At 40.6% G+C, this 16,176-nt stretch overlaps 1 protein-coding gene across 4 annotated transcripts in view; it reads left to right on the plus strand.

The window, feature by feature from the left end:
• Mtmr2 (myotubularin related protein 2) overlaps positions 1-16,176 on the plus strand; it is a 60,598-nt gene that overhangs the window by 5,272 nt on the left and 39,150 nt on the right. The window contains exon 2 of one of the 4 annotated variants that reach the window (XM_040734767.1): positions 1,796-1,866. The exons of the other annotated variants lie outside the window; for them this stretch is intronic. The gene's annotated coding sequence lies outside the window, so the exon portion shown is untranslated. The remainder of the gene's footprint in view (positions 1-1,795; positions 1,867-16,176) is intronic. 4 annotated transcript variants of the gene reach the window in all.

A 16,176-nucleotide genomic window follows, 5' to 3' on the forward strand; every position in this document is an offset into this window, starting at 1 on the left:
GCTCATGATGGAACCCAAGGCTTCATGCATGCTAGGCAAGTCCTGGATCATTGAGTCACACAGAAGAAAGTTGGAATTAGATTTAACAGAGTACAGCAGAAAAGCTGGACTAATGGTGATTTACTGCAGTAGCAGCTTTTTCTTTTCCATACGAGAGCCCACAGAGTTAATGCAGTTGTGATGCAGTGGATCCGAGTGCCAAGGATACAGATTCTTCATGTGTCTTGGATTCCAAAGTTATCATATGAGCCAAGAAGGCAGTTGGAGCCTGACATTGCATTTTCAGGAGGAGGGACAGTTCGTCTCTTTAAAAGACATACTGTGGTGATCCCAAGTTGCCTTTAAGTTACTGTCTAGTTGTCTCTTGCATGGATGGCTCAATGGCCATGGCTAGCTACAAGGCAGTCTAGGATATTAGGTTCTGTAGGCTCTTCTCTAAGGCCTTGTGCTAAGTTAAAACTTGGTGGTTTTGACTTAAGGAGGCAGGCAGTGGATTCTCCCTGACACAAACAACCCTTTCAAAGTAAAAAGCAGATCCCTATGATGTTTGTGTAATTTGGAGATGCCTCTGATTGCAAGGCAGTGGTCACATCAAAGCCATTAACAAAAGCATCTAATATAATTACTAACAGTCTACATCTCTAAATTCATTGGTCTGCCACAGTAGTAATGTTTGGAAAAAGTCAATCGCTGTTATTGTTAAGTACCAGTGACACTGCGCAGTGAGGGGCTGGAAACACTGATAGTTTTCATACAACCCACAGATTCTGAGGAGTGTGTGGCTGTGAGGGCAATGGACAGAGCTATGCCTGAGGTCCTGAGCAAACTAGTCCTTAGGGCTCTGCCTCTCTGAGACACACCCACCATGGTTAGGCTAACCGGTGAGCCATTTTCCAAGAGTTCCAAAGCTGCTTGCTGTTCCTCTCCAATAGTCTCTGACACTGCAGAATTCCTATTCCTGATGGCAGCAAATGAGTGGTTGGTCAAGTAGGTACATGTCTCATCTTGAGTTTGTGCCTCTGTAAAAAGGACAAAAATTAATGGGTCAGTGACTGAGCTGAAACTTTCTTGACCTAAGCAAAGATGCCTGCCTGTAAAGGTAAAAACTAAAGTTAACAAATATTACTTTATTAATATTAAAAATATTCATTCATTATATTAAAGGGAGGTAACAAAAATAGAAACATTCAGGGTAAGTTTTGCTTTTCATATGATAGTTATTACAATAACAAAGTAATAGAGTTAACAAACACCATAATGTAGATAATAGCCCTGAAGGTATGTTATGGGCTTACTGTGTGTTGACTGTACGTTACTTGTGTGTTTTTCTCACCTAAGTCTGTAAAAGCTAGACAGTATAAATTGTCCTTTTCACAGAGAAGAGGTCTGAAGAGTGGGTTGGTGGTGGAGTCCAGGTCTGTGTGTAACACAGAAGTGACTGCTGAGGACGAGGTGCCTGAGAGTAGGCAGCCTTGCAGTCAGAGGACGGTTCCCACAGATTGACACTGCCTGTTTTCTTGCCATGTTGCCATTGGAGAAGTGTAAAGGCTCGTTAGTGAATTGAGATCTCTTTCTAGCTTTGAACATTCCTTTTTTCATATTGAAAGCAAATGCCCGGTGATTGTGTAGTTTTCATTTGCAAGGACAGTTTTACATTGAAGATCACATGAATTATGCAAGGGAAGACTTTCCCCTTCCTTCCCTGCCCCTCCAACTTTGCACAGCCATTTAGAATACTTGATTCTAGGGCTCAATCAGTGTCTGAACCCCTAAGTTCCTTTGTGTTTGTTTACAGTTAATGTGTTAGGAGCCATTGACATTTGAAGATCATCAGAAGTGAAGATAAAAGATCTCAAAAATTATAATGTAAGTGAATGGGAAACTACAAAAATTGGACAGAAATTAATATTGCCAGTAATATCTTTGGAATCCTATTTTACCCCAAATGAAATTTGTTCATATGAGTAATCAGTGACTTAAACTTTAGTCCCGTGTTCCAGACCAGAACATTCTGTGATTTCTTTTGCCTGGGGAAAGCAGTCATTAAGTTTTAGTCACCCAGTAATTTTCCATTAGACTTTGGGGTACATAGGTGCCTCCATGTACCTCCTCCCTTTTTTTCCCTAGGACTCTGACGTTTGATGTGAGAAAAGGATGAATAGGATAGAAATGGTATTTATGTGGAGACTTTGTTTTCTGGCAGCAGATGCATGTGTGGTCTATGTTGCTGCCGTTTTGTGTGTCATAAAGAGGACAGTTAGATGTAAGCCGTCTCCTCCCTTCCCACCTGCTCCTTCCACTTCTCTGTTTCTCCCTGCTCTGTTGAGTGTTCACTGTATCTGGGTATGATCTTTAACTGTTCAGGGCTAGATCCTGCATTTTTTTTCCCCTCCTGAGACAGGGCCTAATGTAGCCCAGCTTTGCAGCTGAGTGTGGCCATGACTTCTGATCCTCTCAAAGAGTGCTAGCACTACAGAACATCATTGCACTTGAGTTTGGGGATTCTTTGGATCAAACGATGACCTTCTTAAATGCCAGGCAAGCTCTCTACTGTTAGTTCCTGGATTCTTGATAGCCTGGTGCTGTGACAGCCGTATTACTGTTAGGTACATCAGGGCCACTCAGTGCTTTTCAGGTGCTCTGGAGACCTGCACATTCTAGTTCAGGTGGTGCTTGGTGAGCATGTGATTTGCAGTTTCTAGCCTGTACTGAATGAAGTATGAGAACCATTAGTTCAAATGCTTTTTGGAGTCCTAATCCAACTCCAAGAGTTTGCAGATGAGGGAAAGATGCTGGGAAGTTTATTTATCCAAAGACACAGTTAATTTTTGGAGGTTGGAAAAGGCTAGTGTTTTTCTTTGAAGTCTTCACAGGTCATGTATCTTTTGTTTGGCTAGACAGCCTTGCTTGGCTTCATGTTTGTAAACCCCTCCTCTATCCCACATGTCAGCATCATAACCAGTCCACCATTGTACCTGGAAAAATCTAGAAGCACAAAGATAACAGTTTCCCAGTCTTTAGCCAGATGTGTGGCTGATTCTGATTTTGAAATAATCATTGGGTAATAGTTTTGGTTGGGAAAGAGCTCTTTTTTTTCTTTTTTGTCTGTCAGACATTCACATTCTTGTCTGCATTGAGGTTCTGTGCTTCTGAAGATCTGACTTTTTGTAGAGTCTGTAAGTGGAAGTACAGGCTAGCTGTGCTGCAAGCCGCTCTGTTCATTGTTTTTCTCCCTTGGGCTCTGTGAAGCGCAGTGTTAGGAGTTGTTGAGTTTACTGTGTATGGAGCCACAGATACTGCCATTGATACTAACGTAATATTTTGTAACAGTGTATTTGTAATACTTTGGTATTTATTGAAAACTCTAAGGAATTTTGTTGTTTTACATATTTCATATTGTGTCTTATAGTTCCTGAGTTATACCTTGTATTCATAAATGAGGTTTGCCCAGTTTAAAAAAAGATATCCTGTAATGTTGGAATTACAAAAAAATTGGATTATATAATGTTACTACTCAATTTCTGAGTGTTTTGATGTATGTCTTTAAGGATGCTTTTCAGGTATTAATAATTTGCTTTTGTGATGTGGGTGAGGACCAAGCTGAGGCTTGCACTTGCTCAAAGTGCTTCTTGTACGTAGTTGTTCACCTCTGCACACTTATGATCATTGGCTTCGTAGATTCCAATTCATTATCATTGGTTTTGATAGGCTCAAATTTGCAAATAGGTCCTCTCCTGAAAGGGACTTAGTCTGGGAGTGTAGCTCATTGGTAAAGCCGGGGTTTGGCATGCACAGGCTCAGACCCCAGCATCATAAAGGACAAAGAAAGGGAAAGAGGACTTTTATTATGTAGTGTTAACTCCCTTCCAAAGACATTTACTTAAGAAATTTCATACATATGAAAGATACTTTAGAATGACACTATGTTTCTAGAATGATCTGGGATGTTAGAAAAACTAGAATGTCATAGCTTTAATGTAACTGTTACCTATGGAGTTGCCTTGTTAATTTAATTATAGATGTTTGCCATTGATTTAGTTTAAAATCAGAATGAAATCACTTGACCTGTTTATTTCTTGTGCTCAGATTTTATTAAATATTTAAGTATGTGTTATTTAAGTAATCTTTACACAAGTAACTTAAATTTCTCTTTCATTGTGTAAGTCTGTGATGGTTAATGTCATCTACTTAATAGGATCTAGAATCCCCTAGGAGATGGGTACCTTACAAGACTGTGGGGAGTTATCTTGATTTTGTTATTCCATGTGTGAAGACCCATCTTAATAGAGGTTGGGACCATTCTCTGCGGAAGGGAGACTTGTCTACACAAAAAGGAGAAAGTGAGCTGCACTCCAGTGCATTCATCTCTGCGTCTTGGCTCTGGATGTGAGTAACCAACCTATTGCTGTGACTGTGGCCAAGATGGACTTGACCCTTGAACTCTGACTTCTTTAAGTCCATTTTGTCAGATCTTTTTATCACAGCAACAGGAAAAGACACTGGAGCAGAATCTTAGTTATCAGTTCAGGTTATCACCTACACAACTTCAAATACTCAAGGGTACTATATTGGAAAACTTCTTCCAGCAAATATTCATGAAAGAAAATGATTAGCAAATAAATAAAAGAATAGTCACTTATCTATTCAGTGTAATCACAGAAGCTAATAAGCATGCAATTTGTGTTATGTGATTTCTCAGAGTCCTGATTTGATAGATACAGACTCAAAATTTTCCAGTGTCCCTGCTAATAAAAGATGGAACTGGAATTTGGATTTTCACATAAGTGCTCTGTGGTTTTTATTTCCAATATAAACTATAGAATGGAAGTGATGAAAAGTTCTTGGGATGTACATTTTGCTGGTTAAAGGAAATTTCTTTTGCTGGAAAGTTGATGACAGGCTCATCTTGTCCAGTTCCATTAAAGTCTGACACAAAGATCTCAGTTCATCTGGGCCTTCTCTTTCTCTATATTCATTTAAAACTACTTCAGAAAAATAAAAAAGGCATTCCTCAGTCCTGTCATAAAAATAAAGAGAAAATGAAAAAGCTAGAAGTAATGACTTTATGGTCTGTTATTTCGGGCAACCAACCAGAAATGTAGATATGTAGGGAACCATGTTCAAAAGTATGGATGCACACCATTGTCATGTAGGAGTCCATGAGCATTAACTATTCCAGATTGGGAGGAGGATGGGGTTTGGTGTGTGTTTTTTTTAGTGCTTTGACTTAGTGATGGGAAAACAAGCAAACAACCCAATTCCACTTCCTCATCTTCACTCAAGACTTTGAAGTCTGTGTGGAAAGTTAGTTAATTGGAAGAACAGTGACTTGTATAGTAATAGTAGCGTTTGTCCTAGGAAAGGACCTTCTTAGCCTAAGGAATTCATTTAATAGTGAATTTGCATATGCAAATAGCATGAGAGGATTATACAAAGTCATTTATTAAGACACAGATGGGGGCCAGAGAGGTGGCTCAGGTAAGAGCACTTATTGCTCTTGCAGAGGACTCAGGTTCAGTTGTCAGCTCCTACATGACAGTAACTCTGGTTCCAGGGGATCCAAAACCCTCTTCTGACCTCTAGGCATTAGGCATGGATATGGTGCACAGACACACAGGTAAAACACTCACACAAAATAAACAACTGTAAGAATAGTCTCAGTGTGGTGTATGTGTGTTCTGTGCTTTCTGAGATCAGAGTGTTGCCCAGATCAAAGCTTTACTGACTAAGCTGACTACCAGTTAGGGCTGTAGGTAACTTGAGTTATAATCTGAAAAATTCGGTTTAGAATATTTTTCTCAGTTAACTCATTTGTAAGGAACTTTTCCTGTAGGCGGCTTGTGAGTCCACTTAAGTAATAACGTCAGGTGGTCTCTTATACAATAAAATAATAAAATATAACTGGAGGAGTTATTTTAGGACTGCTGTGACTGTGGGGGCGGGGCGGGGCGGGGTGGGGCGGGGCGTCAGGGCTGGGCTCGGCCCTTGCTGGCTGGCCCCACCTACCTCCTGTTGACACTCATTTGATTACAGTGCTTTGGTGTTTACCAGTTCTGTTAAGCCATACTGTGGGAAAAAACAAGTCTTGCAGGCTGTTACCAGTATAAATTGGTTGTTCAGATTTATGTTGGAATTAACAGATCACATGCACTGAATTGATCTGGAAATAAAATGATACCAATGTATCTGTGTGTCCTATATGATCCGTGTTTACTTCCTTGGAATTTTCCAAAGTGCCAACCGGTGCCAGCCAAGGCTGTCAGAGCTCAGGTTCACTTTGTTCTCTGGATGAAGCCTCATTTCTGTCGTCAGATAACACACGGTTTGTGGCACCTCTGTTGTCCTTCAGATGGGTTACATTTAAACGTGGAGAGATGGCTCAGTGTAAAGGCTAGGCTCACAACCAAAACTGTAAACAGGGCTGGCAGAGCATTTGAAAACGGATTCAAAGTGCACAGTACTGTGTTCTGGTGAAGTTGTTTTCTGTTTTGGAGGCAGATATTCTGACAGTAAGTTTTTTGTGTTACAGAACACACTGCAGGCCTTTTATTATTTAAGTAAAAATTTCAACAGAGTGACTAACAGGCGCAAGCACACACAATGCTTAGGAAGGACACTAGTCCATTGTGTGAGTGTTGAGTGCAAAATTTGCATTCCTAGAAAAGCTTTCTCCCAATCCCAATACAGAACACATTCTTTAATATCCATGGGAAGCAGCATTAATAACAAGAAAACTCTCAAAATTACCTCTTCCTTTCATGGGATACTCAACAAAAATTGAATTGGCAGCGAAAGAAGCTGTTTAAACTAGGCAAGTAGTTTAGATCTTACTGCAACAACTGTGGTCAGCCAAGCCTGGGAGTGGAAGAAACAAGGCCGATCCTGAGCCCTTTTGAGACTTGTTTATGAGGAGTGTGAAACACAGGTGATGTGAGTCTAACTTCTCTGCTGTTTTGAGTTAAGAATGCGTGCTGCTAGTTACACTTCTAGTATCTCTAATTCTCGCTTTTAGGAGAAGTGTTTTATTGACTTTAGGAATAGTGGGTTAAGAGGAATCGGGCTTGAATATTAGAATCTTTTAGTGCTTGGATTCTAGTTTCTGTTTATTATTGTTGAATGTTGTCAGGTGACAAGGATTTTATTAACAATTCAGCAGACCAGTATGTCAGAGACAGTACTTTGCTGTTGCTTTCATTAAAAAATACTGGTGGTAGACTTGACATTGTGATTGAAGATTGGATTAGCGTTCTTGAATACATTGAAAGTGGTGCATGGAGTGTGTATGTGTGTGTATTTTAAAAGTTCCCTTAATATTTGTACTCTATTATAAGGTTTAGTTTTAGCCAGAAATATTTTGGGTTTAGAAATTTGTCAGTTTTCCATTGTACATGAAGACACTTTACAGTGAAGATAGGCTTTTTGGCCCAACTGGTTGATTTCCTTTTTTTTTTTTTTTTTTTTAGTGGTTCCTTATTTATGATTTCATTTGTTACTCTTCTGATATGGTGCTCTTGTATTTCCACAATGCTGTTGTTAAACACTTCCTACTTTTATATAATATCAACAAAGTATATAGTATACTTTTATATACTATCAACATTTGCCGCGCCTGCCGCGCAGCCTGTGTCTGAGAATGTGCGGAGGGTGTCGGGATTGATGACACAGAGACCAGTCGGTGTCTTCCAGAAGGCTCCTCAAGAAGGCTCTCTTTTATTCTTACCCTGGCTGGTTATTATATGCCCTGACACCAGAGGCTGCGGTGGATGGGTCAGAAAGAGGCAGTTAGTCTTTGGAAAAGGTCAAGGTCAGGGCGTTTCTATGGGCCAGCCCTTATCAGGAACTTATTGCTCTGGGCACTGTATTGTTTTTAGTAAACTTGTTTTTAGTAAACATTGTCTTCCAGCTGCCTGCTCCCAGGCTGATGGGGAAGTGGGCCTCCGGCCAAGTCTGTTGTCCCCACAAACATTTTATTTTATGGATAAAGAAAGAGCTTAGATTAAGTTGATTGAATATATTTATCAGGTGGTGAAACCAAGATTCTTTGAAAGCTCATGTTTCAGCCGCTGGATTCTCTGTCTGTGTTCTGGGTTTCCCTTGTTTCTTTTACATCCTTTATGAATCTTCACTCTCACATGTGGCCATGATAAGATGTGAATGTACCAAACTAGTGCCTTGCTTACCTGCCAGTCTGTAAGACAGCGAGCCTACTTTGTACAGTACATGACGCACAGAAGCATATGTTGGCTGTGTAGCAAGAACAGAAAGAAAAGTTCCTGCTCCTCAAATGGAGAGTAAGAGGGAGAGTAGGAGGGCAGTTAGCTGACCCTGCCCTTCCTTAGACTCCATCTTTCTGCAAAGCTGAGGTGGTACCTTGAGGTGTGGGGATGTTTGAGGTGGTGTGTGAACCCTGCTGTCTGCAGACATTATTGTTTCTTTAGCAGAATTAACAAAGGATGCTTCTAAGTCTGGTGATGTTGTGTCAGTACTTCCGTAGACACTCAGAGGTACCAACATTCATTTATCTAGGAGGGATTTTCTTAATTTGCAAGTTTGCATCTTTACTCGCTTCTGGATTATGTGTAGCTGAGAAACAGGGCCTTCCAAGTAAAAGAAACCCCAGAAAAGTAGAAGGTTCTTTAATTTTTTATACTATTTTGAAAAGGACAGAGTAATTCCTGTCTGTCTGCTGATACCTGACCTGTGTTACTGTTCACATTAGTACTGTACTTTGTGGTAATAGAAGTTTTGGATAGGCAGCAAAGGAAAAGGGCATTTTGGTACCACAGTGGATGAGCAGGTGCGTGAGAATGACGAAGTCAGATGACAGGTTTCTGTCTGGTTCTCCTGTCGCGTGAAGCACCGCCATTGGCAGAGAGCGGGGATGGCTGGGGATGGAGACAGAGTGTTTCCGCTGTTCTATGCCCTCCTGTTTCATATATTTGCAGTCTGTTCTTTAGAGGTATGTGGGATACATGGAGAAACTAGCATTCAAATAATACCAGCTTTATTCTTTTTATGTAGGAATTATGAGTAATGCTGAGAATTTAGATAAATGCATTTGTGGTGGGCATTGAGCCCAGGGGTCTTGATTCTACCAGTCCAGTACACAATCATTAAGTTACACCCCCAACTGTTTTAGGAACTCCCTCAGGAGGGAGATGAGACCCGAGCAGAAGAGCTGTGTCACAGTGATTGGAGAATGCATGTGTTTTTAAGGCCAAAGAACTTCTTGAAAAAAAAAAAGTGAAAAATAACCAGGCTCTGGTGGCGCACACCTTTAATCCCAGCACTGGGGAGGCAGAGGCAGGTGGATCTCTGTGAGTTTGAGGCCAGCCTGGTCTACAGAGGGAGTGCCAGGACAGGCTTCAGAGACACAGAGAAACCCTGTCTGGGGCAGGGTGGGGGGTGGTTGAAAAATAATTCAAGTTAGCTTTTGGTTGGAGGAAGCAGAGGCCCAGTTGCCATTTGGTAAGATCTGGAAGGCTTTGAAGCTGTGGAAAACAAGCCCAGAGTTAGGTTTGGGGTCTGTGAGGCACCTAAATAAGTAATTGTTGAAATCTGAGTCTAGGGAGGTCTGGAGTTGACCTGGAAGTCAGGATTCCCTGATTTAGAGGTGGCAGTGTTGAGAGGCCCAATGAAATTATTAAGGAGGATGTGTGTGTGTGTGTGTGTGTGTGTGTGTGTGTGTGTGTGTGTGTGTTTATGTATGTATATATGTACACTCAAGGTCCTCATGATGGTCAGGGACAGTCCACTTCTGTGAGCCTAGGCCTTGGGGAGTGACCACTTCAAGAGACAAGGGGAGTGGCTCCTGACTAGGGGGAAAGCTGTAAGGGATAGTGTTCTGGAAGGGAAGTTCTGTTCAGTTCTTCATGGATGAAGAAGCCATCACTGTGTTGACTGGAATAGATGAAGTCAGGGTTATCAGTGTTCTGGACAGGAGCAGTTCTGTTGGTAAAATGAAGTCTTAATGAAGTGGGGTTAAGAGGGAAATCTTGCTCTGTATCACAAGGTGGGATGCAGAGGTTTTAAAAGGCCTGGGCTAGGTAAGTAGCCATGATTCAGATTGAATCCAGCTCTGTGATTGAGGAGTTTTCTTTGGATTCATTCTGTTATGTGGTTATAGGTGTGGAATAGCAGAGAGCTGGATTTTACGAGCTTTGGGAATTAGGACTAGGGGATGCTGGATACCGTTCAGTCTACTTCTCAGAGTCTGAGGCCGGAGGATTCAAATAGGGGGAAAACCAGCCTGGGATGCATGTCACAGCACTGTCTGTCAAAGGGAGGAAGGAAGAAACTGAGAATATTAGAGTCATGGTGATCCTGGAGCATTATCTTTGAGAAATGAATTTAGTCATGATCTCAACAGGTTTGCTTGATGTGGGCTTAGGCCAGTCCATTCCCCAGGCCCAGACATAGAAGAGAGGTGTAGGAAAGTAGAGAAGTCTGTGTGTGTGTGTGTGTGTGTGTATGTGTGTGTATGTGTGTGCACGCGCGGGAGAGAGAGCTGGGTGGGGGGGTGTTGCAAAGTAGTGTCCTTAGGAAAAATCTGGCATTAGGAGGCATATTAGATGAAGAGGCCATTTAGGAAGAGCTATAGTGAATACAGAGTTTGTGTGAGAAGCATGAACCTACTGTTTGAAGCCCGGAAGGATGCCCGTCCCCCTTCAGTTTCATACTCTGTCAGAAGCAGAGCAAGGCAGGTAGTGGAGAACAGCTTCTGTGGCAGATGTGTGTATAGCTCAGCCACTCGTTTGTCACTCCGTCTGTAAATGCATTCTGTGCGTCATGCACTGGCTGAATTGTTGACTAACTGAGGTGTATACCTGGCTTTAAAAGAAACATTTAGAACGTGTTGATGCAGTTCTCCCTATGGTACAAGGTAGTGTTATTACATGATGTAGGCAGTAGCCAGGCAGCCTGAGACTGAGGGGTAATGCTAGAGAAGTGTAAGGGGGCTTGAGGTAGAAAGGTGGAAAATTACCCATCTGTGTTGAGGAAGAACCAGAGGAGAAGAATCCAGAGAAAGATGTAACAAAACATGCAGATCTTAACGGGAACAGAAGTGTGTCTAGACGACATGTTACAGGCCGCCACTGACAGTTGGTCTCAGGTTGAGGTATTCATGTTGAGTTCCTACTATGTGACTAGTGTTGCAAATCTGTACATGCATGTGCGTATTTCCTTCCTGTAAAGGAGACTAGAGGAGGGCAGGTTGAAGAACATAGGAGGAAAAACTGACCTTGTGTCTGAAGGACATTCATGATCCGAGATGGGAAGGAAGAGTTGGTTTGAATGAAGGGAACTCACTGGTGTTGGGTAGGAAGTTGAATCCAGCAACCCTCAGCATCTGGTTCCAGTCCTGTGAGCGTAGTGTTTCTAGTGAGTAGCAGACTATGGTAGCAGAGTAATCGATGGGGCATCTTTTATTAATACATTATTGGATTTTTCTGTTTTATTGACAACTGTAATATTAGCTACTGCTATGTACTTATTTTAAAACTGTTTTGGCTTTTACTAAACTGATTTTCCATCTCTAATTATTATTCCTAACTTTTACTTCTAGTCTGTTTACCAGTAGATATATAGTTGTACTTACTAAATACCAAATCCTTCTTCTACTCCTTGTATCAGAATAATTTAATGGATTTGACTTAGTCACTACCCATCTTTAATCTCTCCATGGAGTAATAACTTTCTGCTTATTTAGTGAACAGACCAACTTGAGTAGTTTTGCAAGAACCTCACCTTCAGTGGCATCAGCGTTTTATATATATATATATTCTGTTTGCTTTCCCCATCTGTTTAACCACTTTTTTTTTCTTTTTTCTTTTCTGTGACTCTTGTGTGTTATAATATGGACCTTTCTGGTTGTCTATTAAGTAACTTCCTGATAAACCAAAATTCTTCCAGAATTTAACAGCTTGAACCTTTCTCAGTCACATTTAATCCATCCTTCTCTGTGCACCTGTGGCATTTGTTTTTAAAGTTACTCTTAGAGCATGGATTCCACAGTTAAATAAGTACCTGCATCTCTGGTGCCTGTTCCTTGATAGCACATTTAATACTGAACTCTGCATCTTTACAGCGGGAAGTCATGAATAAGTCAGTATCGAGTAAATGGATAAGTAACACATGCACAAATGGATGGAAAGTAAGCTGTGAGCCCCTCCACCTCCTGGTACTCATGGCAGCACACATCACGTCCATCTGAAAAATTCCAAGGCTGACTCTGTCAACTCTACATATAATTCAGTTTGTCATCCTAGCTGAGGCTCTGAGCCTTAGGTACCTGGTGTAAGTGTCCCAAGCCCCAGGTGTGCTAACCCTCCCACGTTGTCAACAGTGCTGCTGATTGTTCTCAAAGGCTGCTGACAACAAAAAAATAAGAGTCACTACTGCTGTCTAGAGTTTTCATAGTGACATTGAAGGGACTGGACTTGAGTATGTTGACCAGAGACATTGCTGTCAAGTAAGAGCTTGCTACCAGGTTCTCAGTTAACTTCCCTTAAAGCATACTATTTGGAGTAGTACCATGGGTTGTTTAAGGATTATTCGTCCTTCTCTCTCTCTGTCTTTTGTTTTGTTTAGCTCTGCTGTCCAGGAACTTGCTCTGTAGATAAGACTGGCCTTATCCTCTTGCCTCTGCCTCCGAGTTGCTGGCATTAAAGGATACACCACTGCTGCCTTGCTATTTGTCCTTCTTTTCAGGAAGTGATTACTCTAGTGTCTGAAGGAGCCTTTGCCTGGGAGCACATACCCAGGATTCCAGAAAGCACAAATTTTCCTTTTCTTTCATCCTCCACCCTTCTCCAAGTTTCTTTTTCATTTTATCTGTGCATCCTCATCATGAACTCTAGAGGGTTTGATTTGAATCATCCAGTCTTTTGATCCTTATTCTTTCACCTGTGTATTTATCCAACAAGGACTTTGCAAGTATCTGCTCAATGCCAGTTGCATGTGAGAGTCTAGGAACAGAATGGGGTAACAGACATTCTTCTTTTTTGACATTTCCCTTCCTTACTGAAATTTGCAGTCTTATGAGATGAAGCCACTTATTAAACATTTTCCCGGCTATGTAAAAGCAGATTAGAATAAGTGGAAAGAAAGAAAAGCATGAAGTACCATGTGCTTGCTCTATGGGTCCCACATCTAATAGGGGTTCCTGAGGAAGAGGTGATGTCCCATCAGCCAGCTCCCAAATAATAACATGGAGACTTCTTATTATGACAGGTCAGCCTATAGCTTACACTTGTACATAACTAGCTCTTCCAACATAAATTAACCCATTCATATTAATCTATGTCCTATCATGTTGTGTTGCTTATCTTTCTGTTTACTCTCTGTGTCTAGATTCCTACTCCTCTTCCTTTCTCTCCCTGGAAACCCCCCTATACCTCATGTGTATCTGTTTGGCTGCTCAGCTTTTTATTACACCGATCACAGCAATATACCTTCACATGGTGTACAAACACCCCACAATATTTCCTCCTTTTTGTTTAAATAAAAGGAAAGGTTTTAAGTCTCACAGGAAAGCTATATACAGTAAGAACAATTGTCAAGTAAGAATTGCATCCACAATGTTTAGTCCATATATATTTTGCAAATTTGGAGAAAGTACTATATCATCTATCCTATCTTATTGAGTCCAAAGTTTTATGCCTAAACCATTTTCTATCATAACACACATTACCATCCTGAAAATATCTTTTTAGAACTAAAAATATCTTCTTAGATAAACATGATATTATGTTTCTCACCCTTATAAACTTTACATCTCTCATGTAAATTTCTTTTCTGAATTTGATAACAAGGAAAACTCTGTCTCATCTTCAATTCCATCAGAGACCAGAGAAGTATACAATATTATCTGTGTAAACGGGAAGTGGTGAGCAGGCAGCTTCCAAGACAGTATAAATGACAGAGACATCGGGACAGTCACCAGGGCTCCTCTGCAACATCGGGGCATCCATCTTCAGCTGCAGGTGTACAATATCTGACAGACTTTTCTGTGAAGCAGGAATTTTGAAGGACTGTCCTACCTTGTCTTGGCAAAGCTCAGCAGCCTTTTCCCTTTGTGGCCAGTTTAGACAGTATATTGTCAGCAGTCAGGCAAGGGCAGTTTCTTGCCCAAATAGCTAACTTTGCCATATTGAAAGCAAACTCCATATGGGAGTTCTTCAGTGCTTATCACCCTATTATGAAGTAGATTGATGCTAGGAGCAGATGTTTTTCACTGTCATTAAAAGCTTTGTGTCATTAAAACATTTTAAATGCCATATTCTGTAGGTCTTTGAAGTGTTTGAAGAGTGTCTACTTAAAATATATCTCTGTTTGATCTTGAAAGATACCTAATGTGACTATAAGTTTGATTGTTAAAGAAGATTAACTACTAACCTGTTTTTCATTATTATCCTAATTAGTTTTCAAGGACTGAAACTTTACATTGCATTTTTAAGTGAGCTGTGTAAGTACAATACCTTAAACAAAAATAGGAACATATATACAGTATAACAAAATAACTTTAAATTTCTATCAATATATAAAAAATATCTTAAACAAGAGTAGAAACATATATAGAGTATGTTCTAGCAAAGGTAACCTTAAATTTGTATCAGTATATAAAATTCCATATCAGTATAAAATATTTGAGATTAATAGTTGCTTTTTAGTTAAAAGTAGATCTATATTCCACCCCTTTATCCTATCATTCCAATATTCCCCTTTTCTTTTTAGAAAGAGATCCTTGAATCCAACCTCCCTTGCTTAGTTTCCTCCCTTACCATGACCAGCAACAATTTGTAACTAACCTCCCTAAACAATGGAAAACATTCATAACCCACTGGATGACCAGAAACCACTCACCCCACTTCTTGGGAATGTGGGCCTCATGTTCTCTAGACTGCGGAATGCCTGTTGTCGGGGGGGGGGGGGGTGATGGCATCTTTAGGGGATCCTGAGAATGTTGGGATAATGGTCAAGTCCTGAGAAAGCCAGCTGTATTTTTTTTTTTTTTTAATTTTGTTTTGTTTGTGTGATGCGAAGGTGTAGAGCTTAAATGAAGTCTTGGCTGGATAGTGTGTGAGGCTGCACTATCTCAGCTAGCAGCTTTAAAGTTGTTTTGGATGCAGAATTTTGAGGAAACTGCCCCAGAGGCATTCTGAGAGGCTGGATCACCTGGGCCACTTGTCTTTATTGGTATCTGGTCCTTTATTTTTTTCTGAAAATACACAAACTTTTAAAGGTTTTTATATCTGTGTTAACACAGTATGGAATGTGCAGTGTGCACAAGTCAGCTAAAGATGATTTTTTGTTCTATTTTTGAACAGGTAAAAGGCATTTGTTAGCTTTATAAGTCTGTTTGGACTATATAACCAAACCTCCATCCATGCCATGTGAAAGAATGGCATGTAATAAGAAGTCATGAGGGTTCTGTAGCCAACAAGATTTAGCATGTCTCATTCAGTGTTAGAGCTGTTCCGAAATTAGAGGGATCAGCTTTGTCTTTCTGTAGTCTTTCTTGGCTTTTTCCTTCATGTCTGTAACCAAGATCCTCAGGAGGTCACCTCCAGTCAAATATGATCCTGATTATCTTTGAAGGAACGCATAGCTTTTCTTTTCCTGTGGAAACAAAAGACCAACCTCTCCCCCAATGCAATACATTGTCCAACTTCCATTTTGAAGTCAAAGACATCCCTGAAGTATATAAGCTGGTTTAATTTAGCAGTTCCTTCCACAATCCAGAGTCTCTCAGCAGTTGTTGTCTTTGTTCATTAGCAGTCAAAAATTCAAAGTTAAAATTACCCTACATGATCCAAATACCCTGTATTTCCCACCTTTACATGACTTTTCCTTTTATATTACTTTACTGCTGCTTTAAAGACTTATTTTTAAACTACTTTTCTGTGACCATCTATACCCATTTTATTTTCTTTCTTCAGCATCCAAATACATTTTTAAGCACATTATACCTGTTCAGAGGTCTTGATCTGGACCTGACTTTCTGCACATCTACAGTGTTTTGTGATGACATTAGTCAAACCTTAAACTGCTAAGTGGCCACTGTGTGGCTCTTGCTGCCAGCATCGTCCCCTTTGGTTCCCGAGAGCCTAGCTTCATGTCTGTGGATCAATTGGCTCATGCAGTGAGAAGTCTGTGGTAATGCTTTGTTGCTGT

The sequence above is a fragment of the Mesocricetus auratus genome, unplaced genomic scaffold, assembly GCF_017639785.1.
Source record: "Mesocricetus auratus isolate SY011 unplaced genomic scaffold, BCM_Maur_2.0 Super-Scaffold_100040, whole genome shotgun sequence".
Lineage (NCBI taxonomy): Eukaryota > Metazoa > Chordata > Mammalia > Rodentia > Cricetidae > Mesocricetus > Mesocricetus auratus.